Source organism: Eublepharis macularius, chromosome 1 (assembly GCF_028583425.1).
Source record: "Eublepharis macularius isolate TG4126 chromosome 1, MPM_Emac_v1.0, whole genome shotgun sequence".
Classification (NCBI taxonomy): domain Eukaryota; kingdom Metazoa; phylum Chordata; class Lepidosauria; order Squamata; family Eublepharidae; genus Eublepharis; species Eublepharis macularius.
In genome coordinates this window covers 128,517,299-128,540,782 of record NC_072790.1, presented here as the reverse complement: position 1 = coordinate 128,540,782, position 23,484 = coordinate 128,517,299, and the positions used below count along the sequence as shown (strand labels likewise).

Sequence of the window (23,484 nt, the reverse complement as noted above, 5' to 3'; positions counted from 1 at the left end):
AAATGAGAAGCACAAATACTGGATGGGGATACACTTCTGGGCAGTAGTATATGTGAAAGGGATCTTGGGGTAAGAGTGGACTGTAAACTGAGTATGAGCAGTCAGTGTGATGCGGTGGCAAAAAAGGCTAATTCAATCCTGGGTTGTATCAAAGGGGCCATAGCATCGAAATCGCAGGAGGTCATAGCCCCTCTCTATACTGCCTTGGTCAGGCCACACCTGGAGTATTGTGTGCAGTTCTGGAGACCTCACTTCAAAAAGGATGTGGACAAAATCGAGAGGGTGCAGAGGAGAGCAACGAGGATGATCAGGGGTCTGGAGACTGAGCCCTACGAGGAAAGGCTGAGGGCCTTGGGAATGTTTAGTTTGGAGAAGAGGAGGTTGAGGGGGGACATGATTGCTCTCTTTAAATATTTGAAAGGCTGTCATTTGGAGGAGGGCAGGGAGCTGTTCCAGTTGGCAGCAGAGGGTAGGACGCGAAGCAATGGGCTAAAACTACATGCACAAAGGTACCGACTGGCTATTAGGAAAAACTTTTTCACCGTCAGAGTAGTTCAAAAGTGGAATCAGCTGCCTAGGGAGGTGGTGAGCTCCCCCTCACTGGCAGTTTTCAAGAAGATGAATACTTGTCAGAGATGCTTTAGGCTGATCCAGCACTGGGCAGGGGGTTGGACTAGATGGTCTGTTTGGCCCCTTCCAACTCTATGATTCTATGATTCTATGACTAGGATGCCTACATTTCCCATCAAAACTTGAGGGAAGCTGACGAGTGTCCAACCTGTGCCTTTTGTCACTTGTGGTTCCACTCTCAGATCTCACCCAGTTCCAAAAACCAATTCTAATTCCTTGCTTGTCTCTCCCCATTTGACTTCCTCATTCTAACCTTATTATGGACCTGTAGAATTAATCTAGCTGCTCCCTGCAATTATAAGTAATACTTTATTTGGACTGGGCTGACAGGTTCCATCTTATTACTATTGTTGCTTTATGTAACGTAAAACTTCACAGGCTGAGGCTGTTGCTCATACTGGAAACGAAGTCTAGTCTGTCATTATATATAGCAAGGAGGCTTCTCTCAACAACCTCAGAGGCCCACTGAATTTGCAACCTTTAGAACAGATACATTTTGAAAGGTGAAAAGTTCTACAAGTAAGGCTTGTGTTGTTCTTTTAAAGCTGAGGTTGAGGATCACAGCAGCAGTGTTGAAGGAGCTTCTCCTCTGCAAAGCCTGCCTACTTCAGACGTGATGGGACTTCAGAATGATGTGCGTTAGCTAGCTTAGGCAGCCAAGCAGCAAAGAGAGAGAAAAGGCAGTTCTATTACTGGGGGCAGGAGCATCCTGACCTCTTCCCTAAAGCTCTGCCATAATCTTATGGATTGTTATTTTAATTCTCTGGAGCAAGAGAATCTCTGGAGCATCAAGAGGACTGGAAGCACCAACTTCTAAGAACTCAGTTTCAAAGGGGGGAGAGGGGAGAGTTTTGAGCCTCAGAGTTGGGTTACATTCCTTTCACACTATTGCCTCCTTCATACAGCAAATGGACAAATTAAAGGACAGATGGTGGTGCTATTTAGTAAGTCAGCAGGATGCAACAGCAATGAGAAGTCTAGTCAAGAGGTTATAATTGGCTTGGGTGCCCACCCGTCGAGAAGAGGGTTGCTGGACTGAAACAAAGCCAGCTAGGGAATCTACCTTAATTCTAGCATGCTCCTTCTGATTCCCTTTACTCCCAAGTACATGTATGAGATGTGATTAATAAACCCTTACTAATAACCCCTTTCTAATCTACTCAGAAGAAAACTCATTCTAATATACAAGAGCAAGTTGTTTTGCTACATGCTGTTCTGTTGGTGTTTTGGCTCAGTGCAACTTTACCATGTGATGAACTAGACAGAACAGATGGCCAATAAGCTCTATTAAACTGCCAAGGCCAACTACTTAAAAAAACCTTATCCAGATCTAAATTTTACATTCAGAAATCCCAGAAGAAAGCAGTACCCTTCTAGTCTAGAATCAGTACTATTAAGGCAGCAGCAGTGGCTCTTGTCTGAAGGCTCTCAAGTTCAGTAAGCGACAGCAGTGTTCTCTGTTTCAAATTCTCAACATGTAATACAAGTAACTAAAAAAGGGTCTCCTCCCACCCATTGCATGTTCAGAACACCAAGGAACCAACTAACATTCACATTGCTTGTAAGTCTGATAAATATTTACACATTCATCTTGTATCACAACTTTTACTATCAGAGGAGAAGCAAGAAAAGCACAAATATGTTCCAAGTTCACATTACAGAAAAGTTTCTTTATATGGAGGCAAGATCTGTCTTTCTGCAGCCTTGTACACTCCTTTAAAAATCCTGTATCAGATACACACAAGACAGCAAAAGTTCAGATTTTCAACATAACATGATTTGAGCTAATCAAAACAGCACACCAGAATTTTAACAAGCAATCATAACTAGGAGAAGCGAGGACACAGGTTTACAGCAATTACTCTAGAGCATCAGTATTCAACAAGAATGGCACACTAGTAGCACCACCACTTTGTCATTGTCTGTTAAGTGAAAGATGTGTACTTTTTTTTTTTTACTTAACATCCACCAGCAACATCACTGCTTCTTCTAGTCATCCATAAGGGCATCAGAAATGTACTCATCACTTATTAGTCTATCAAGTTATATAGTATTGATAGAGAAGTTTTAGTCTGAAGGCATATAAGAGTATATACTAGGAAGATGCTTTCATAAAGGGAACAGGACTGTAGTCTATGCCACTACGTATGATACGTATTATCCATCCATCCATATCCAAGCCTTTAGTGACATAAATATTATACAATGAACAGTCATCCAATTTAAGGGTTGAAGGTGCAGGATGCAATCCATACAAAATAAGATTAAAATTACAAATAAGAGGAAGAGAGTAATGTAGCAAAATCAGAAATAAAATATTACTTGTCAAGGCGTATAGTCATAGCACTATAGAGAAACTTTGCTACTATTTCAGTTATTTCTACATCTGAATCAAAAAGAGTCCAGTAGCACCTTTAAGACTAACCAATTTTATTATAGCATAAGCTTTCGAGAATCAAGTTCTCTTCGTCAGATGCCTGATCAAAACTGGGCAGATACAGAAGAGGAGGGGGAAAGAGAGAGAAAAAAGGGAGGGGGCATAAATCACAAGAAGGCAGAATGCAATTAGCATGGAGGCTATCAAAACATTCCTTTGCTTGGAAATGTAAACATTTCCTTTTGGTGTGCAGTCAGTTTGTAGCAGTGAAGGTATCCAATTCCTATGTAGTATAAGCCTTCGATGACCACAGCTCTCCCTGCCAGCTGCATCTGACAAAGAGAACTGTGGTCCCCGAAAGCCCACACCAGGCGTCACTGGGCTCCCCCAGATCACGCCTCTGTAAAGAGAATCTGTTACCTGTGGTAATGTGATAACCATTCATAGTCTCTATTCAGTCCCCGCTTGACAGAGTCAAATTTGCATATGAATTCCAATTCAGCAGCCTCCCGTTGGATTTTGTTTTTGAAAGGTTTCTGTTGAACCACAGCGACCTTTAAGTCTTTGGTGGAATGTCCTGGTAGATTGAAGTGTTCTCCCACTGGTTTCTGGACGTTTCCATTTCTAATGTCAGATTTGTGTCCATTTATTCTTTTGCGTAGAGGTTGGCTGGTTTGTCCAATGTACAGAGCAGAGGGACATTGTTGGCACATGAGGGCATATATCAGGTTGGAGGATGAGCAGCTGTAAGAGCCAGAGACAGTGTAGTTGATGCCATTGGGTCCTGTAATTGTATTCCCTGGGTAGATATAGGGGCAGAGCTGGCATCTGGGTCTGTTGCAGGGCTTGGTACCTGTGCTGGTGACTCTGCTGGCCGATTCATGATTGTAAGTGAGAAGTCGTTTAAGATTGGGGGGCTGTCTGTAGGCAAGGAAAGGTCTTCCACCCAGGGCTTCTGAGAGAGAGGTATCATTTTCCAGGATGGGTTGTAGCTCACTGATGATACGTTGGATCGGTTTGAGCTGGGAGCTATAGGTGACAACCAGTGGTGTTCTGTTGTTAGTTCCTTTAGGTTTGTCCTGGAGCAGACTGTTTCTGGGTACTAGTCTGGCCCTGTTAATTTGTTTCTTCACTTCATTTGGTGGGTACTGTAGTCCCAAAAATGCTTGTTGTAAATCTCTTAAGTGTGAGTCTCGGTCGAGAGCATTGGAGCAGATACGGTTGTAACGTAAGGCTTGGCTGTAGACAATAGACCGAGTGGTATGTTTAGGGTGGAAGCTGGAGGCATGTAGATATGAGTATCGGTCTGTTGGTTTCCGGTATAAGGTGGTATTTATTCGTCCATTATGTAGTTGTACAGTGGTGTCCAGGAAGTGTACCTGTTGTGTAGAGTGGTCCAGGCTTAAGTTGATAGTAGGGTGAAAGTTATTGAAGTCCTGATGAAATCTCTCAAGGGCTTCCTTCCCATGGGTCCAAATGATGAAGATGTCATCCAGGAATCTTAAGTATAGTAGTGGTTCCAGTGGATGGGAGCTGAGGAAGCGTTGCTCTAAGTCCGCCATGAATATGTTAGCATATTGTGGTGCCATGCGTGTGCCCATGGCTGTGCCATTAACCTGTAGATATAAGTTGTCACCAAATTCGAAGTAATTGTGAGTGAGCACGAAGTGACAAAGTTCAGTGGCGAGGTTTGCTGTGGTTTTGTCCGGGATAATATTCCGTATGGCTTGCAATCCATCTGCATGTGGGATATTGGTGTACAAGGCCTCCACATCCATGGTTGCTAGGATGGTGTCATCTGGTAGGTTGTCAATGGATTGTATTTTCCTGAGGAAGTCAGTGGTGTCCCGTAAATAGCTGGGTGTGCTGGTGGCATAGGGCCTGAGGATAGAGTCCATGTATCCCGAGACTCCTACTGTGATGGTGCATTTTCCTGCAACAATTGGGCGTCCTGGGTTACCCGCTTTGTGGATTTTGGGTAGTAGGTAGAATCTTCCTGGTCGTGGTTCCTGGGGTGTGTCTGTATGGATGCATTCTTGTATGTCCATGGGGAGTGTTTTTAATATTTTATTGAGTTCCCTTTTGTATTGTTCAGTGGGGTCAGAAGGTAGTATTTTATAGAATGTTGTGTTGGAGAGTTGTCTTTCTGCTTCTTGTATATAATTTTGTTTATCCATGAATGCTTCCGTAGACGGGCTCAGGCTGAGGTAATTGACAAACAACAACACCTAAAGCAGAACCTCAGCCGTGGAGAAAGAGAGGCCATAAACAGCGTCCAAAATAATTCTGGCATCGTAATCAAGGAAGCTGACAAAGGCGGAGCAGTTGTCATCATGGATAAACAAAATTATATACAAGAAGCAGAAAGACAACTCTCCAACACAACATTCTATAAAATACTACCTTCTGACCCCACTGAACAATACAAAAGGGAACTCAATAAAATATTAAAAACACTCCCCATGGACATACAAGAATGCATCCATACAGACACACCCCAGGAACCACGACCAGGAAGATTCTACCTACTACCCAAAATCCACAAAGCGGGTAACCCAGGACGCCCAATTGTTGCAGGAAAATGCACCATCACAGTAGGAGTCTCGGGATACATGGACTCTATCCTCAGGCCCTATGCCACCAGCACACCCAGCTATTTACGGGACACCACTGACTTCCTCAGGAAAATACAATCCATTGACAACCTACCAGATGACACCATCCTAGCAACCATGGATGTGGAGGCCTTGTACACCAATATCCCACATGCAGATGGATTGCAAGCCATACGGAATATTATCCCGGACAAAACCACAGCAAACCTCGCCACTGAACTTTGTCACTTCGTGCTCACTCACAATTACTTCGAATTTGGTGACAACTTATATCTACAGGTTAATGGCACAGCCATGGGCACACGCATGGCACCACAATATGCTAACATATTCATGGCGGACTTAGAGCAACGCTTCCTCAGCTCCCATCCACTGGAACCACTACTATACTTAAGATTCCTGGATGACATCTTCATCATTTGGACCCATGGGAAGGAAGCCCTTGAGAGATTTCATCAGGACTTCAATAACTTTCACCCTACTATCAACTTAAGCCTGGACCACTCTACACAACAGGTACACTTCCTGGACACCACTGTACAACTACATAATGGACGAATAAATACCACCTTATACCGGAAACCAACAGACCGATACTCATATCTACATGCCTCCAGCTTCCACCCTAAACATACCACTCGGTCTATTGTCTACAGCCAAGCCTTACGTTACAACCGTATCTGCTCCAATGCTCTCGACCGAGACTCACACTTAAGAGATTTACAACAAGCATTTTTGGGACTACAGTACCCACCAAATGAAGTGAAGAAACAAATTAACAGGGCCAGACTAGTACCCAGAAACAGTCTGCTCCAGGACAAACCTAAAGGAACTAACAACAGAACACCACTGGTTGTCACCTATAGCTCCCAGCTCAAACCGATCCAACGTATCATCAGTGAGCTACAACCCATCCTGGAAAATGATACCTCTCTCTCAGAAGCCCTGGGTGGAAGACCTTTCCTTGCCTACAGACAGCCCCCCAATCTTAAACGACTTCTCACTTACAATCATGAATCGGCCAGCAGAGTCACCAGCACAGGTACCAAGCCCTGCAACAGACCCAGATGCCAGCTCTGCCCCTATATCTACCCAGGGAATACAATTACAGGACCCAATGGCATCAACTACACTGTCTCTGGCTCTTACAGCTGCTCATCCTCCAACCTGATATATGCCCTCATGTGCCAACAATGTCCCTCTGCTCTGTACATTGGACAAACCAGCCAACCTCTACGCAAAAGAATAAATGGACACAAATCTGACATTAGAAATGGAAACGTCCAGAAACCAGTGGGAGAACACTTCAATCTACCAGGACATTCCACCAAAGACTTAAAGGTCGCTGTGGTTCAACAGAAACCTTTCAAAAACAAAATCCAACGGGAGGCTGCTGAATTGGAATTCATATGCAAATTTGACTCTGTCAAGCGGGGACTGAATAGAGACTATGAATGGTTATCACATTACCACAGGTAACAGATTCTCTTTACAGAGGCGTGATCTGGGGGAGCCCAGTGACGCCTGGTGTGGGCTTTCGGGGACCACAGTTCTCTTTGTCAGATGCAGCTGGCAGGGAGAGCTGTGGTCATCGAAGGCTTATACTACATAGGAATTGGATACCTTCACTGCTACAAACTGACTGCACACCAAAAGGAAATGTTTACATTTCCAAGCAAAGGAATGTTTTGATAGCCTCCATGCTAATTGCATTCTGCCTTCTTGTGATTTATGCCCCCTCCCTTTTTTCTCTCTCTTTCCCCCTCCTCTTCTGTATCTGCCCAGTTTTGATCAGGCATCTGACGAAGAGAACTTGATTCTCGAAAGCTTATGCTATAATAAAATTGGTTAGTCTTAAAGGTGCTACTGGACTCTTTTTGATTTTGCTACTACAGACTAACACGGCTAACTCCTCTGGTTCTACATCTGAGTTATCAAGCAAAAAGTGAACCTTAAAATCATCAGAAAACTCAGAGTTGGACTATGGGATATAATATAATATATAATATATATGGGATATATATTATCCTGTTCTTACTGCATTGTCTTCTACTGTTATAATTCTGTCTTCTGTGCTGTCTGAAATATCATAACTGATTATTTTTTATATTATTTCTAATTCTATTCTGATTGCATTGCTTAACAGATCTCATGCTATTTGGTTGCATTGTTTTATCCATAGTCTGATATTTGCCATTCCTACTAAAGCTACTAATCTCACAAGTAGGCTAGTAATCTCACCAGCAACCCCTGGTTTTTGGCAGTTTTTACAGCCCCTCGATCTTAAAAATGAACTACAATTAAAGCAGCTATACATGTCTCCAACAGGCTCCAGGCTATATGATACATCTGTACCAAAACACAGAAATTTAAAGTGCATCTTAATTATCTGCAATGGAGTATAAAGCTGATCCACTGGACTGATTCCCTGCAGGAAACAGACCAGAACAAATATTTAGAGCAACAGCTACAGAAGTTGGAATGCTTTCCTTTTTGACAAAGTTCCTACGCCCTTAACAAACCCAGATCGCAATAGTCCTGGCACTGAGATGGGATGTTTCACCTGCTAAGTTCCTGCATGTCGGGCAACCCTTGAGGCACAGGAGTTCCACCAAAGCACATACAGATAACCTAGTGAGAATAATAAGAGACCAGTGTCCCTGTCTTCTTAAGACTAGCACAAACTCACCTTCTAGCACAAGGCCAGAGATCTAACAATGAGAGGTGTCATTTAGCAAGACCAGCAGAACATCTGTCAACCTTTTGTTACTGGGAAATGGGATCCTGCGCAAGGGGAAAAAATGCTTGGTAGGAAATAAACTGGGCAGGAGAGCTACTCTGCACACTGGCTGGCTGCCCTCTCCCATCTCCTCAGGCAAAAGCACAACCCAGAATCTCCAGTGGGATTTTTAGGGGCTCGGCTGTAATCTCACTTCAGGTAGGAATGGGCCTGGCAGGCCAAATCATAACTGCATGCTTTCTCTGAGTTGAGCCCATCTTATTTCCTGATGCTTCAGCAAGTAGTTACCCTATCAGAGAACACCTAACAGAAGCAAAAGCTACAACAGTGGTTCTAATGTTAAAAATGGAAAGGAGACTCCTGGGGTCAGTAATTAAGCTAACCAGCTTTTATTAGGCTCCTCTGAATTTAAGAACTTGGCACTATAGCACAGCCATAGATTGCTAAGGCTGTGCAGAATGAATGCCAACAGAACACTATACAGGCACAAGAGACTGTGGAGGCAGCAGGCACCATTTGCAGAATAAACTAGAAAGGCTGCATGCAACTGTCTTGGGGTTTCAGACGCTGTGTAGGCAAACCAACCAGCCCAGAGCAAAACCCTGCCTTCTTTCCTTCAGTCAGCAGGCTGCCTGGAGCTATAAGGGCAGTTTACTTGGGAGAAACCTAGACAAGAAGTTGCAGAGTCATGATCAGTCTTCTTAGCTAGCAGTCATTCACCCACCTGCAGTTCCAAATCTCCTGACTAAGGCCCTGTGACTGCCAGCTCCTGGCACCTACAGCAGGAGTGGCAGGCAGCAAGACAGAACAGCAGCAGTCACACCAGGAGAAACTGAGTGTGCACAGTCTTTGAAGGAACAAGAAATTTAAATATGTTATATAAATTGTTTGTTTTACTTAATCATATAAAATTATACTGCTTGGTGTATTTATGGAATTTAAGAGTATGACATGCCTTAGGCTGCTCTAAGCAAAAATTGTGAATATACCCAATTCCTGAGACGGAGTGGAGTGCTACATACTGCTGCACTCTATGCTACATTAGCAAGTGCATCTTAGCTTTCATTTAGCTTTTCCCCAGCTAAGTATGGAAGTTAAAAACGGAAAAGCAATTTTGTAGTAAGCTCAGAAAGCAATCCTAAGCAGGTCTACTCAAAAGTCAGTCTCAAATTATTATATGACAATTGTCCTTGGACAGTAGCCAAAATATGTTATTTTGGTAGCAATGTCTCATAGAGTTACAGCAGGAATAGGAGCCAATTTGGACACTGAGTTAAATTTTATAACACTGAACACTTCAATAGTATATCATACATATTATAATGTATTAAATGTGGACATTTACATTATAAACATGTACTTGAAATATGTTGTACATGACTACAGTATTCACAGAAGTTATTATCCAAACCTGTAGACTGTCTTACACAACAATCTTCATGTTACGTACTCTTGAGTCAAATCTTGTCTTGAAGTATTTCATTCATGCTTCCCAGAACTTCTACTTTTTCCATTGAAAAAAGTTGAAACAGTGCTCAGGGAAAAAAATAAAAACTTTTTTGGGGAGGGGGGGGTCATTCACCAGGCCTTCACATCTTGGCCTCAAACAGTGCTCCCTTCCCCTAACAAGTGGGCTATGTTGTGGCAGTTTACTCTTAGGGACCATACTATGACACACTGCCCTTAAGAAGACCTGAAGTTCTATACAAGCAGCACCCAAAATTGGCATCAAGAAAGGCTAAGTTCAAGCATTCTATCAATTAGATAAATTAACCTGTTCCCATAATTCTACTAATCATTAAGCCCTTATTCCTAACCACTTGGACTCCAGTGCTGATATCAGCAATGTGCCAGGCCCACCCCTGCTGTGAAATAATTGTGTTTCTTTTCTCACATTGCAAACTTCACACCACAGTCAAGAGGGAAAGGGCAACTTTATTAGTTTATGGTGATAGATGCTATGCTCTCACCAATGTACCAAGGGACAATTTGCCCACTCCGTTCATACACATTCCCCCTCTCTTTGTTAACAGCAAATCAACATACATCAAGGATAGTTTTTTGGAATTTCACATACAAACAGGAAAAGATCTTGCAAATACTATGTTGGGCAGGATAACAAAGGTAGGGCTCACTGGTATCTAATATTTGTAGCCAATGCTATGATAATCAAAAAGAGTCCAGTAGCACCTTTAAGACTAACCAACTTTATTGTAGCATAAGCTTTCGAGAATCACAGTTCTCTCCGTCAGATGCATGGAGGGCAAGAAGAAACTGGTCAGATATATAGGTGGAGAGGGGAGGGCGGAGTAGATGCAAACAGTAGCTTCTGATATGGAGATCAGTTTGCTTCTGTTAAGGAAGTCAGTTACTTCTGATAATGAGATAACCATTCATAGTCTCTATTCAATCCCAGTTTGACTGAGTCAAATTTAGATATGAATTCCAATTCAGCAGCTTCCTGCTGGATTTTGTTTTTGAAAGGTTTCTGTTGAACTACAGTGACCTTTAAGTCCTTGATGGAATGTCCTGGTAGATTGAAGTGTTCTCCCACTGGTCACTGTAGTTCAACAGAAACCTTTCAAAAACAAAATCCAGCAGGAAGCTGCTGAATTGGAATTCATATCTAAATTTGACTCAATCAAGCTGAGATTGAATAGAGACTATGAATGGTTATCTCATTATCAGAAGTAACTGACTTCCTTAACAGAAGCAAACTGATCTCCATATCAGAAGCTACTGTTTGCATCTACTCCGCCCTCCCCTCTCCACCTATATATCTGACCAGTTTCTTCTTGCCCTCCATGCATCTGACGAAGAGAACTGTAATTCTCGAAAGCTTATGCTACAATAAAGTTGATTAGTCTTAAAGGTGCTACTGGACTCTTTTTGATTTTGCTACTACAGACTAACATGGCTAACTCCTCTGCATGCTATGATAATAGTGCTGAAGGAGTGAAAGCCATTATTCAAGAAAAAACCCTCAGGGGGTTGTTTGTACCTTTGCTCTCTCCTCAACTGATGTCCTGTGTTGATGCATGCTGCAGACAATTTTGTTCAAGCAAAGAAATTTTTTGGAATATCACATCACATTTATTCCTGGAGCAAGAGAACTCAAGAAAGTGTCCTTTGCAGAATTTGCCACAACTGACTGTGAAAGTACTGTCTCAGACATACTGGGTACTCACCTAGATGCTGTCAAATTTGTTTTGCTGAAGTAGCCAAAACTAGTTGATGTATTAGAGGAGCATTTTCATGGTACATATCTTGTTCATGATTGGCAAGAACATATATAATTTAATTAGGGTGCTCAAGTTGGGAAATAGATAAAAATGATAATACAAATCAATTTTACAGACAGTACATATGTATAAGCCCTGACCTAGATAGCCCAGGTGAGCCTGATTGCGTCAGATCTCAGAAGCTAAGCAGGGTCAGTCTTGGCTAGTAATTGAATGGAAGACCTCCAACGAAGACCAGAGTTGCAGAGGCAGGCAACGGAAAACCACATCTGTTAGTCTCTTGCCATGAAAACCTCACAGGGGTCACCATATGTCAACTCTGACTTGAGGGCATTCTCCACTTCCACAAATGTATAAACCAATGATTAAAGATTTGGGTTGTGATATTTGTTGTAGAATTAAATTCACTGCATCAAAGATATAACTCTTGGTTTAACAAGTGAGTGATGCATTTTTCATTATTAAAAATTGGGGGGGGGGGGGTGTTCCTTGTAAGTTATGGCTTCTTTGATCCAACATTGAGTGATAAAAGTTCTTTCTTTCTACTGGATGGTTCCCCATGAAAACCTTTAGTGTGTTGGGACTGTTCAGCTGCTTATGAGTGGAGAAACTTTTCTGTAGACCTTGATACCAAATCTCCTCCAGAACAAATTTGTGTAGCTTTTATATGTGATGACAATTTTTTGAAAAGCACCCAATAAAGTCAAGGAAGGCATCTTTCCTCTCTAGTTTTATACAAAGGCATAAAAGGCAAACAAGAAAGCAAATTTTGTATTTCTCTTTACCAGAAGCTGTAATGGAAAGAAAAGTGGACACAGAAGAAAGGAGAGGGGCTAAATGGAAGGGGTGTGGTTAAAGGAGAACAGGGCTGTATTAGAGGGGAAGGGGCTCTGGTTGTTGCCAAAGGCCCAGTAATCTAGAACCAGCTCTGTTGGAATCCTACCTGGACTTCAGAGATTTCATCTACACTTCTCAAATCTCTCAACATTGAGGATCAGAGAAAGTTTAATATATCAAGATATACAACATGCCATATTCTGCACAGTCTGTCTATGATGCTATGTGTGAAAAACTAATCTAATTGTTCAGAAATCTGGAAATGGTACAGAATTTTTAATTTAGAGTAAAATATAAATTACCTGTTCAGAGGCAATGTGCAGTTGTTAAATGCCACCAATTTACATAGCACATTGAGTTTAAATTTCAAACAGTTCTACAGAAACCTAAAAATTGTTTAATAATTATTCTTATGATATAATCAACTACTCAGAAGAAAGGATATGTATCTTCTTTTGTTTTAGAATTAGTTTTAAGTTTGCTAACTGCAGCAAAAATGGCAACTACTGCTAATTGGAAGAAACAACCTCCATCTAAGACTGAATGGTTCAATTGTGTTAGGCATACTGTCTTAAAGACAAAATTAACATATCAGAGATCGATATGATCTAGATGGCTCATATCAGATAAATTAACTGAATGTTGATCATTATTTATTATGTTTTGAAACAATAAAATTCATGATAGAACTCTTCATTTTGCCTTTTATGAGTTGCTATAATTGGGAAGTAAAATACTGTATATATGTTCAAACATAAAATATTTAAATATAACTCACTAATTATGGTGATGCAATTATTTATTTACAGTCTGAATTGCTCTTTGGTGTAGTGCTTATCCTTCTATAGCTTATACTTCTGTTTGTTTGTTTATTTAATTTATATGGAAAAATGGATAAAATATATATGGAAAAAATAATTATATTTAAGACATAATAAACTATTCAGAGGAAAGTTTCTAGGCATGATTCAGACCATGCATATTGAGGCCCAAAGGAGGTAATGTGGCTTGGCAAGAAAGCAAGATCAAGTTTTCAACACCATAAGGTACAGTTGCTGCCAGATCATTATTAAGCACATGCTTGGGAAGTAAACAGCAGATGCTTCACAGTTACACAGTAACACAGAAGGTAAAATGTAAGCATTTTACATATTTGGGGGGGAGAACATTAATACATGAGTGCTGTCTGCCACTGTGAAGAACTGTGAATTTGGAGGGAAGATGCTGACCATAGTTTGCTTTCTATCATGGTAAATTATGGTTGGTGGAAAACAGGAAGTAGAGGAGGGCTGTGGTTTTAAGTTGCAACTCAGTATTACAGTTACAGATTCCAAAAGGAGTGACCGCCATTTTGTTGTTATGGAACATAAACATAATCTGCTAGCAAAGGTCAGATTTTGCTTTCCAAGTTATCCAATAACTTTCAACCAATCTATAATTTTTGGCATAGCTGTTGATTTACAGTTTAGCACCAAAGTAGGATCACTTTTGCTGTGGACTGGAGACTAAGAAAGCTTCATAAAATCAATGCAGGATTAAGTCTCACTCTGTATACTATCAGTCCTTCAAGAACTTCCTTTCCAACAATGTTCATTAGGAATATAACCAAATAATGTAGGAAGTCAGTATTCACGTATTTTTCATTATTTGTGTTTTTATTGCGTACTGTTATAGTCTTTTTTATGTATATGCAGCTTTCTGTTGCCACCTGGGATCTGTGGAGATAAATATTTTAAATAAAATCAAACATTACTTCTGTTTTACTTGATTTAACTCAATCCTTGATTGTGAATTAGACCACTCACAAAACTGGAGCAACACAAATCTACCTCCCTGTACCTGGTTATTTCCTATAACTATCTTTCTACTGATCATTTTATCCTGCAAATGTAATACATTTCTAAAATGAAATTGTGCTAGGAGAATATAACAACGACAAACTGTCAAGGACCAGAGAACAACAGATGTTTGAAAACAAAAAAAACATCCTATTCACATTACTTATAGTCCACCTTTCACACTGAGTCTCAAAGCAAATTACACACTGAAGGTCAAATACAAACAACAGGATGGGACACTGAATAAACAAAGCAATAAGGTTTGGATTGCAGAAATCTGAAAATGGATGATGTAAGTATAATTTTACCATGTAATTTCTGCATTGTTTAACAAAGCACTAACATGTTAAACAATGCAGAAATTACATAGTAAGATTATATTTACATCAGACAGTATGTACTATACACAGCAGTGTAATCCACACCGGTATAGTTAATGTTAAAACATGTGTTATGTGCCGTCAAGTTGCCTCCAATCTATGGCGACCCTATGAACAAAAGGCCTCCAAAACGTCAGATCATTAACAGACTTGCTTAGATCTTGCAAACTGGAGGATGTGGCTTCTTCTATTTAGTTGAACCATCTTGTTCTAGGTCTTCTTCTTTTCCTACTGCCTTCTACTTTTCCTGGCATTATTGACTTTTCCAGAGTCTTTGTCTTCTCATGATATGACCAAAGTGGAATAGCCTTAGTTTTGTCATTTTATCTTCTAGGAAGAATTCAGGCTTGAAGTGATCTAGAATCCACTTATTTGTGCTTTTGGCCATTCATGATATCTGCAAAACTCTCCTCCAGCACCACATTTCAAATGAATCAATTTTCTTCCTGTCAGCTTTCTTCATTGTCCAAAATTCACATCCATGCAAAGGGGGAATACCATAGTTTGGATTATCTTGATCTTGGTCCCCAGAGAGACATCTTTACCTTTAAGGATATTTTCTAGTTCCCTCACAGCTGCTCTTCCAAGTCTCAATCTTCTTCTGATTTCTTGCTGCAGTCTCCTTTTTGGTTGATGACTGAGCTAAGGAATAGACAATCTTGGACAATTTCAATTTCCTCACTGTCAACATTAAAATGTGTAATTCCTCAGTTGTCATTACTTTTGTCTTCTTGATGTTCAGCTGTAATTCTGCTTTGGCACTTCCTCCTTTAATCTTCCTCAGTAGTCATTTCAAGACTTTGCTATTTTCTACCAGTAACGTGGTATCATTTGCATATCTCAAATTGTTGATGTTCCTTCCACCAATTTTCATTTTCTTCTAAATCTAATCCAGTTTTCCTTATGATAAACTCTGCATAGAAGTTGAACAATACATCCTTGTCTGACACCTTTGCCAATTGGAAACCATTCTATTTCCCCATATTCTGTCCTAACAGTAACTCTTGTCCAGAATAACAGGGTTGCACATCAAAACAGGCAGATGTTATGGCACCTCCATTTCTTTTAACACCATCCATAGCTTTTCATGATCCACACAGTCAAAAGCTTTGTTGTAATCTATAAAAAACAGGCTGATTTTCTTCTGAAATTCCTTGGTATGTTCCATTAGCCATCATAAATTTGCAATGTGATCTCTAGTGCCTCTTCCTTTTCTAAATCCAGCTTGAACATCTGGAATTTCTCATTCCATATATGGTAAGAGTCTTTGCTGTAGAATTCTGAGTGCCATTTTGCTTGCATGAGAAAATTAACTTGATAGTCCAATAGTTGCTGCACTCTTTGGCAGTCCCTTTTTTGGAACTGGAATGTAGACTGAGTGTTTCTAGTCTGTGGGCTATTGTTTTGTTTTCCATATTTGTTAACAGATTCTTGCTAAGATTTTGATGGACGATTTCTATAGCTTGAAATAGCTCTACTGGTTTCCCATCTACTAGAGATGCTTTGTTTCTTTCAATTGCTTTGAGTGCTGCTTTCACTTCACTTTCTAAAACTTCTAGTTCTTCATCAAAAGATTCTTCTCTGAAGGAATATGTCATCCTTCCATCTCTTCTGTATAGGTCTTCAGTGTATCATCTCCATTGTTCCTTTATTTCATCCTGATTGGATACTGTATTTCCGTGTTGATTTTTCGGCATCCCGAGCCATGCTTTGAATTTGATTTCCTGGATCTTGTGGAACAGATCTTTTGGTTCTTTCTTTTTTGTTCTTCTATTCTATTTCTTTGCACTGGTTATTATAATATATTACTTTATCTCTGCGTGCAAGTAGCAGAAAAGCTACATTTAGAATTCTGACTCTATTTCCATCACCTTTTGTTTCTGCCTCTCATCTGTGTTTAGCAATTTTAAGATTTTCCTCAGTCATCCATTTAGGCTTCTCCTTTCTTTGGCTACAGGAATAGTCTTTGCATTCTTCCTTAATAATATCTCTGGTTTCAGCCCATAGTTCTTCAGATTCATGATCAATTAAACTTAGCATTGCAAATCTATTCTTTACATGGTCTCTAAATTCTTGAAGAACATTATTTAGATCATATTTCAGCACTATGAATCTTTTAGTGTTTCTCTTCAGCTTTATTCTAATTTTTGACATCAGCAACTCATGATCTGTTATCACAAGCAGCTCCTGGTCCTGTTAATGTTCAAATAAAAAATGGTTTAACTGATAATAACTTGTCCTGTGATCACTATAGTTCAGCCCACCTTACTTGACAAAGAGAGTGGTGATATGCCTTAATGACTACAGACTGGCCTCAAGGGTCAGGAAGTGGCTTTGTTAACTTTCCTATCAGGACCAGAAGAGGGAAACTTTATACCAGCCTGAGAGAAGCAACAGGTGGGTATTTGTATAAGAAGGAACCCAGGAGATGACAAAGAGATGTCAAAGATGACGAAGCAATTACCTCTATCTAAAAGAGGCAATTACCTTATCTAAAATAGAGACAGTTTGTCTCTCTTTAAGATAAAACGTGTTGAAAATGATTTATGTGGCATTCAACCCCTCTAAGGTTAGCAAAGATGTATACGACCAATACAAGCTCATGCTCGTTCTGTGATGATGACAAAGCAGATTTCTTTCATATGTGGTGGACATGTATACGGGCTGCCAACTTTTGGCAGCAAGTAGTAAAAATTATATCAATTGGCTTGGAAGTACAAATCCCTCAGAAACCAGAGATATTACTCCTGAATGATTTACCTAATTTACTTAGAGACCAGCAAATAATTGCCCTACATTTGATTATAGCTGTCAGACTGGTTTTTGCCAAACAATGGAAACAGAAAAACACCCCTAAACTACAAGATTGGCTGTTGAAAATGAAAGAGATCTATACTTTAGTGAAATTAACTGCATATCAGAAAAATAAGAGATACTGATAACATAGACCTTTTATGGTCAAAGAATGGAACCTCTAATTATTTAACTAGAGGAGGTATTGCTATTATGAGCTGATGATGAGTAAATTTGCATATTGGTGGTGGTGGGATAGGAGGTGTTTGATTAGTAACATGGTCGGTAGAAACCAGTGTTTTTGTTTGTATCCCGTATTCAGTTAGCTGAATCATCTGGAGGGTGCAGGAACTCTTCCTCTGGGATCTGATATAGGTAGCAGATATGCTACCTTCAAAAGTAACTGGGTGCCTTTATTTACTGATTTCATTTATATCTCACCTTTCCCCCCCATGGGTACTCAAAGTGGCTTACAATATTCTCCCCTTTATCCTTCTTATCCTTACAACAACCCCTTGAGGTAGGTTAGGCTGAGAGTGCGCGAGTGGCCTAAGATCACCCAAAAAGCTTCCATGGCCCAGTAGGTCTCTGGATCTCCCAGAGCCTAGTCTGACACTGCCCTGCTTGAATTGAGTCACTCAAGCAGGGCCAAGACAGTATTAAACCTCTGATGTTGTTCCAGCAAAGGATGAGATGCAAGTTCTGCCCCTCCAGGAACAGGCTGCTAATTCTTAAAGGTGCTGTACCTGATTATGGCAGCCAGTACTCCGACAGGGTTAGGGAAGTTCAGGGCTCTCAACGGGGGACAGGCTTCAGGTGCCACAGATGCCATCAGGTGCCACAGGTGCCATCTTCTGGGCTTCACTCCCATATCTCCAGGAATTTCCCACCCCAAAGTTGACAAGCCAAGCTGCATTCCAGATGAATGTGTTGGCTCAGACTCCTGTGGTTTTTCTTAAGACATTAAAGGAGCTCTCTCAACTGTCTCCTTCCTTCTGTGCTGTGGTGGAGTCAGGTATTCAGTTCCTTGTCCTTCATTCTCTGTGTCTGACAAGGAGGACTCTTGTACTCTGCTTCAGGACAAACACTACCCAGACCACCACATTGGAGGTCTTTACATGTGTTCCACACATATTTATAAATACAGCAAATACCCCAAGACCTCCATAAGAGTCCTGTGCTCTCTCCTCCAAGGAGAAACAAGCTGGGTAAGCATTACTCCCTGGAGTATCTCAAGCCTCAGAGAAATGGGGCAAGTGTAACAATAGCTCCAGCTACAAACGCACAAGCCAAAGCATTTCCTTTCCACAGCATCTGAACAGGGTTTTACTTTTTAATACAGATATGTAACCTCAGACTTGAGTCTGCACACCATTGATATTTTCCAAGGGTAGGTGTTGGAAACATATTACAGAATCAAGACAGCAGAAAAGTTGTATACCAGCATATTAAGTAGATTATTCATCCCTTTTCCAAGAGGCTTGAAATCACTGGATTTGGACATGGTTTCCTGAGATGATATTTTTTAAAACTTGGTTAGTGATTTACCTATTGTTGTGAACTGTGTGGCCCTTTTATGTACATGAAATGGATAAGGCCTCCCACATATATCCAGGAATCAGAGTAGCTGAATGCAGTCTATGGTCTTTTCCCTAAGGGTCAAGACTTGCCTGCTGTTTGTTATGCCCACAAGATACATCTGTGCAATCCATATCATATTCCATTCAGATTCATTCACAGCAAAAACAAGAATGTTAATGCTGCTAGCCTTATAGGAAAAAATAAAGCCCAAGGACCAGCAGTTAAGCTTGTTGTTTGAAGCCTACACAGAAGCAGGTTTAAAATACAAAGGAGGCTGAATCCATTTCTCTGATACCCTCTTAACATTTAAGGCAAAAGTTTACCACAAATGGAATCCTGTTGAGACAATCTAAGAAGATTTTTCAGTAGGCTGTGCTGATTGTGCTGTCATTCTTTAAAATGCTATGCACAATGTTAAAAATTTAACACTCACATTAGCAATGCACTTAGGACTTCAATGAATTTTATACTTGACCATAAACTGCAGTCCAGGAATGTCAGCAAAGAAAAGAGAACCAGTTTGGTGTAGTGGGTAAAAGCACAGGACTCTAATCTGGAGAACTGGGTTTGATTCCCACTCCTCCACTTGAAGCCAGCTGGGTAACCTTGAGTCAGTCACAGCTTCTAGTAGCTCTCTCAGCCCCACCCACCTCAGAGGCGTTTTGTTGTGGGGATAATAATATACTTTGTAAACCACTCAGAGTGGGCATTAAGTTGTCCTGAAGGGCAGTATATAAAGAGAATGTTATTACTATTATTTTAAAAAGCAGTCCAGCTTTGTATATTCAATGTGATACAACTGAGAATGGATGCTATCCAGATTTTGTAAACCAGTAATGATTAGTTCTCCAAATTACCTTAGACTTTAACAATAAGTACTAGGAAGTAAAAGTGTATGTGGACTTTAGAGAACACCACACTGACCCTCATGCTGGATGCCATTTCAATGACATAACATTTCTAGCAACTTTAAATAGCCGGAGGCTTATGGATGTTGTCCAAGATGTCTTCTAGGGTACATCCTGCCTGTCAACTTACCCACCACCATAACTGTTTGGCAGATATTTCACTAACATTTACAGAAGTTCTGCAGTGTATTGCAATGCATGGGGAAAGCCAATACAAAAAGGTCAAACCTTCCAAGTGCACAGTATTCAGTAAACTAGTTAACCACTAGGGCACAGATCAGAAGTTATGGGACTTGATTACGTAAGATTTCTAGAAAATTTTGCCACCATAGCTAGTCTATTGTTTTAACAGAATCTGAGTGAAGAAAAGAATGTGATTAGTCCACTTAGACACTCAAAAGGAATCTTTTATTAGCTTTCTATTTGGCATACTCTAAGAGCAGAACCACAAGTGACAAAAGACACAGGTTGGACACTTGTCAGCTTCCCTCAAGTTTTGATGGGAAATGTAGGCAGCTTGGCGGAATGTTGGACAAGTGACAGTTGAAAAGTCCATTGGACAGCAGTCAGAGAGCCAAGCTGCAAGACTAGGATGCCTACATTTCCCATCAAAACTTGAGGGAAGCTGACAAGTGTCCAACCTGTGCCTTTTGTCACTTGTGGTTCTGCTCTGAGACAGCACAGAGACTATGGAATTCTGTCCCTAATAAGACATGCTGCCATTAGTGGGTTATAGGATGGCTGAAACAAGATTGGTTTCGAATGCTCCTTTTGTAAAGTGATATTGCGTCCTTGACAGTTTCTGGTGGGAACCTGTGACAAAGGGAGCTTTGACTCTCAAAAGCTTATACTCTGAAAATCTTGTTGGTCTTCAAAGTGCTACTGGACTTGAACAATGGTTCTGTCAAATTGTTTGCTATTTTATTTTAGTTTTTATTTCCACTGATCTATTTCTCTGCTGGCTATTTCCATATTGTTTCATTTTATGATATATGGAATTTTAAAAATTATTTTATGCCACTTCTTAGGCTACTGAAAGGCAGTCGAATTAGTTCCAATGGTCATAGGAAAAGAGAGCCCTAAACTGTGAGAAGAGATCCTGTCATACAGCATTTAAAGACAAATAAGAAGCGGTTACAGAAGCTGTTCTCGTCCAATGAGTGGAGGCTAAGCAACAACAGGCTGGGGGGGGGGGGGAGGACGATGAACCGGAGGGCACATTTAACCCGCGCCCTTTCAGATCAGATCCAGCTTGCACATTCCCTATAACAATACAGCCTACAATAAGAAAAAGTTACCAACCCTTGCATCTCAGAGGCATGCCACTGTAATGGTGCCCCTCATATATAATCCTAAACATCTCCTTGGGTGGCACGGGGGGGTAGCTCTCCACAGCCCCGGCAAAGCCACTTCTACCACCTTTTAGGAAGGTAGGCTAGGAAAGTAGGAAAAGTAATTCTCTAATTGGACTTCAAGGAGTTGGGAGACTGGCTATGATGGGATGATGGTAGTTTCAGATTCTGTTGGGCCTTCGGTTTTACTGCTGGCCTTCCAAGGGGTTTGAGCATAATGATAGTTTTGATTCTGTTACATAATTCTAAAAAAAATAAAGTAACTCTTTACAGTTTTACTGCAAGCTGCTTTGGAAGTACCAATGAGATAGAAATCTTTTCTTAAATAAAATGCTACCTGAAGAACATAAGCAGATTATAAAAGTAAATGTTTCATAAGAAGAATGCATTCATGCCAAAATGTCCAGAATCTGAACTGAGATCAGTGCTATAAACTTGAGGCCGAAGGCAAATCATGTAATGGGTAAGTTTGAAGTAGGTACTAAAATTTCCAAAAGAGATTACAGAAATCCATCAAAACAACGTCAAATTACATAACTGGATAATAGAAGAGCAGAATAGATTACACTACACTTGATCTTAGCCAAAAGGCTGAGAAGCGATAGCAGAATAGATTCAAAATAACACACACCGGAACAGAAAGATCTTAGGGTTAATCTTGTCTTACAGCCGTTCATAATTCTATACCCACCTGGCAAAGCTGAAGCCATTAAGAGTAAATATCATTTTTGGATTGTAAGAATATTACAGTGGAAAAGAGCAACAGTCCAATAGCACCTATAAGACTAACAAAATTAGTGGCAGGGTATGAGCTTTTGTGAGCCACAGCTAACTTCTTCAGACACCGCTAGAATATGAGTCCATCCTTCCTTATATCTTGGACAGGGAAGTGATTACCTAAGCCAAATGATAATAGGTGGTGAATGACAAAGGCAGGCATGATGGAATAGGGTGGGATACGCAGAGGGGTAGTGGGTGTGGAGAAATTAGCATTGGTAATGAGAAAGGAAGTCTTTGTCTCGTTTCAGTCCAGGTGGATGCGTTGTCTTGAGCTTCATTATCAGTTGCAATTCAGCAGCCTCTCTTTCTAATCCCCCTTTGAAATTCCTCTGCAGAACTGCTACTTTTAGGTCTGCAACTGAATGTCCTGGAAGAATATTACAAGTTTCCTAAAACGCATCCAAATTGCTAGCTGCCAGGCAGCTGCATTGGTCTTCCTGTAAATGCCCCAAAAGGTGTCAACCACCACTTTGTTTGCTGATTCTGTAACATAACATTAATAACATTTGATTTATATACCACCCTTCAGGACCACTTAATGTCCACTCAGAGCGGACTATGTTATCATTATCCCCACAACAATCATCCTGTAAGGTGGGTGAGACTGAGAGTCAAAACACACGAGATGAAAAACCTAGATTCAACTCGTGTTTCTCTTACCTAAAGGTTTGTCAGGAACTGTAGGCATCCTTGCAGCTTAAAGTTTAGCATTTACAGAGCAGCAGGGAGAGACGTGCAGGTGTCCTTGCAGCTTAAAGTTTAGCATTTACAGAGCAGCAGAGAGGGAAGTGTGGGGGTCCTTGCAGCTTAAAGTCTCCCGGTGCAGCCAGGCGTCGCTCTGCAGGGCCAGGTCGGGTGAGGGGAAGGGAAAATGCTGTGATGCACCTTGAGAGTGGGAGGAAAGGCACCCCACACCTGCACTTCCCTCCCTGCTGCTCTGTAAATGCTAAAGCTGCAAGGACGCCTGCACTGTAAATGCTAAACTTTAAGCTGCAAGGACACCTGCACGTCTCTCCCTGCTGCTCTGTAAATACTAAACTTTAAGCTGCAAGGATGCCTACAGTTCCCGACAAACCTTTAGGTAAGAGAACACGAGTTGAATCTAGGTTTTTCGTCTCGTGTGTTTTGAGTCTTAGAGAACTCCAAGAAGCTGTGACTGACCCAAGGTCACCCAGCTAGCTTCAAGTGGAGGAGTGGGGAATCAAACCCGGTTCTCCAGATTAGAGTCCCGCGCTCTTAACCACTACACCAAACTGGCTCTGTGCATAACACCCTTTCTCTGTTATGCAATGCAACTGAAAGAACTATTTCTCCCTCTAACAGGATGGGGATTCTATCTAAATGTAAGTGGCAGAACAGGAACTAGCTAGATAAAGTTACCCCCCATAGCAGATAGTGAACCTGATATTTT

At 40.8% G+C, this 23,484-nt stretch overlaps 1 protein-coding gene and 1 pseudogene across 2 annotated transcripts in view; both read right to left on the bottom strand.

The window, feature by feature from the left end:
* The window catches only part of PPP1R14C (protein phosphatase 1 regulatory inhibitor subunit 14C), a 76,652-nt gene that overhangs the window by 21,156 nt on the left and 32,012 nt on the right, over nt 1-23,484 (bottom strand). The gene's annotated exons all lie outside the window — the stretch shown is intronic.
* On the bottom strand, nt 21,752-21,896 carry LOC129345830 (U2 spliceosomal RNA; annotated as a pseudogene).